Source organism: Musca domestica, unplaced genomic scaffold (assembly GCF_030504385.1).
Source record: "Musca domestica strain aabys unplaced genomic scaffold, Musca_domestica.polishedcontigs.V.1.1 66, whole genome shotgun sequence".
NCBI classification, from domain to species: Eukaryota; Metazoa; Arthropoda; class Insecta; order Diptera; family Muscidae; genus Musca; species Musca domestica.
Genome location: NW_026712376.1, coordinates 150,447 through 153,588, shown reverse-complemented (window position 1 = coordinate 153,588; position 3,142 = coordinate 150,447). Strand labels below are relative to the sequence as shown.

General features: G+C 36.2%; 1 long non-coding RNA gene across 1 annotated transcript; it reads right to left on the bottom strand.

The window, feature by feature from the left end:
- Positions 1 to 766: 766 nt before the first annotated feature.
- Positions 767 to 2,018, bottom strand: LOC131805937 (uncharacterized). The gene is made up of 2 exons (XR_009343902.1): positions 1,914 to 2,018; positions 767 to 1,860 (listed from the first exon to the last, which is right to left on the bottom strand). It is a non-coding gene; the product is annotated as an uncharacterized LOC131805937 (long non-coding RNA).
- Between the last annotated feature and the right edge of the window lie 1,124 nt (positions 2,019 to 3,142).

Here is a 3,142-nt window from a genome sequence, read left to right as displayed (position 1 = left end):
ACAAATAATTAATGCCCATCTTACGGTAATCGGAACAGAAGAGTAATTTTTTTTGGCTATTCTGACAGCATTCTGCCTTCAAGTATGAGGTGGACAAAACTAAATACCACGCAGTACGGGATTTTAAACTTTGGAAATACAAAATTCAAATTATAGCTCATATGAATGCTTCCTACAATACCAAAAATTGAGCTGAATTTTTACATAAGGCTATTATAGATGTTCTTTATCATATAGGTATTTAACACTCAAATTAAAGCCTATAGCTGATAAATAAGATCAGGCTATTCAAAATATCTAAAACCGACGGTAATTATAATTTTTGCCATGAATATTTATTTATATTTAGTCATGGAGTCATTACTCATAATGAAGTCATTACTTATAATCAAAATTGGAGTCATTATAATGGAGTCATTATTTATAATCAAATTTGTGCCGCCTGCATAAGTCAGATCTGTGATTTATTATGCTTTAAAGACTAAAAGTACGGGCCGGCAACGCGGACCGGGCCAGCTAGTTATAATTTAAAATTCAAAGTACTAAATATGCCGAAGCATCTGTATCTTTTAAATTCGTACTTGTATTGCCCATTTGGTGCAAAATTAATTTGAAATCAGATAAAGATATATATGGGAGCTATATCCAAATCTCAACCGATCTCGATAAAATTTGGGAAACATATTTCTGAGCTGTATTTGATATATTTCCCTGAATATCGTTTGTTCGCGGAGAAATAAAAACACACAACCGGCCGGTTATAATGTATTTTCAAATCTGATTTTATTAAAGAATAATTCTTACTTAAGTGCTACCTAAACTATTCTGACTTAACCTAATCGCAGACACACAATCTTTCTTATCTATTCTAAGGGCACGCTAGGAGGGATCTTGTGTCCCAACACTTAAGTGCATGATACCTACTGAGCGCATATCTATCTGTATGTGTGGACTTTATTGATCCTTTATTATCAGTGCACACAAATAGATTTTATGGCCGCTTGGAATTTCTAATCGTTAAAAATAGATTACCATCTGCGCTGCCGCAGAGCTACAAGGCCGCTGAATTGCTTACATATGGTTTCTTTTTCTAATATTATTATTTTTAGACTGTTCAAAAATTAAGTCAAACGATTACAAGAGAATGTTTCTTAACCTTTTATCTATGTTCTCTGAACATTCTCCCGGGCGGCAAAATGCATGTTAAACATTTACAGGCCGTGGGAATTGTATTGCAGCTATTCTTCTGATTATCATTATTTTTCTTATTAATAAAATTATAAGTATTACTATAACTATAGATACTAAAATTAACGATGTATGCCCCGACATGTGGTGGAAATTCAGTTCTCCTAACTCCACGTTTTCGTTTCTTAATTTGTCCACACACTCCTTCAATTGATTGATTGCTTTATCATGATTAATCAGTAGATCTCCGATAGGTTTGATAGTTTCCTTATCAGCCTCGCTTACGTCCTTCAAAAGAAAGGAATGAAATTGTGCTGTTACCTCATTCCGTACTCTATGAGCAGCTACCAACGTCACTTGACCGATTCTCGCTGTACAATCCGCCTCCAACGAGAAAATCCCTTGCTGCGGAAGTTCCATTATCGTTTGTTTCTTATGGGAACATTTCAGATGTGCAGTGTTATTTGAGAACGTCTTGAACAACCAATTTCCTTGCATTTGTAGTGGCATCCAATAAGGCATTCGTTCAGTTTCATCGTAAACGCAGTTTATATCTATGTGAGGTCTAAAGGGCGCCAATTCGCATTGATTCGTTGACGCATCTCTCCAAGGAAAATTGCCTTCACACATGATTTCTTTACCCAGAGTTTCTTTGCACTCGTTCAGCATAGCCTGTGTCAAGAAATGGAAACAATGTATGGTGCTTTAACCCGAGCTATCATCACCGTACCACCCTCTTGAAACGGTATGGGAATAACCCTGTAGAACTGGGATGATTGTCGATTGAATAGTGGTATTTTTATATCTATTACCAGCTGCGACCCCACAAATGTTCCATGACCCGTCATCAAATATAGCACTTCTTTTAATTCCATTCCTGTGTGTTTACCAGGAAGTACATATTTTTCGGGCAGAGCATCCCGAATCTTTACTATCTCTTCCTGCAACTGCTTAGGAGTTATGAGAATGGGGAGGTATTTACCGCTGTTCACGTCAATCAAAGCATCTATAACTTCCCTTTGGACTTCTTCACATTCCTCCACAAGCTCATGAATCTGTTTGGCTATTACAGTGGTTTCTATTTACCTGCATCAACATTAGCTGCGCATTGGCCTTTGCAGACCAAAAAACTTTTTTTATGCCATTTTTTCTGAATCCCTTTATTTGAATTGTATTTAAATGCCCAATCGATAGCTGCACATTGGACATTCCTGCCTTGAAAATTTGGTATTTTTTTTTTTAATTTGGTTACAAAAGTTGTATTTATCTCCACAAGAAAATTTTTTGCAAACTCAAAAAAGACACTAAAAACTACCACTTCGTTTTTGTTTTTGCATTCGCAAAAACAATAACAACACAAGAAAACATCATGCATTAAAAACATATTCTCGCTTCCTCTCCCACACTAAAAGATGGTTATGCTGCTGCTGCTTTGTTGTGCACGAATAGAAAATTAAAGATAACTGCACTTTTTGTGCACGTAAGTAAAATTAAAGATACCTGCTTCATTGTGCAGATAAATGCAATGAAGCTACCTGCATTTTGGGCATTGCTGCACAAGATGTCGTGCAATTTTTGATTGTTCAGGTAAGCAAAAAATACTGTATAAAGAATCTTATCGACTCCCTGTATACGAAGTAGTTCTCATTCATGGTGGCGGTTATATTCTCAATCTTCTTTTTTATCTTTGAGAAATGTGAATTCACTTCCTCGGTTGTTCTTTTAAGGATATTGACAGTGGCATCAACTATGGACGTCTGCTTCTTTGCCAGTTCCTTTAAATCCTTTTGGTTGGCTAATAAATTCTCCATGTTATTCTCCATTGCTACTCGGTCATCATCGTCCATCACACCAAACGCCCAGTGTTGGAACGAACCCACAAATTTTAATGGAGTTCCTCTTTTCTGGCGCTTGTCATTTCTCATAAATAGTCCATTGTTCGTCTTTATCTTAT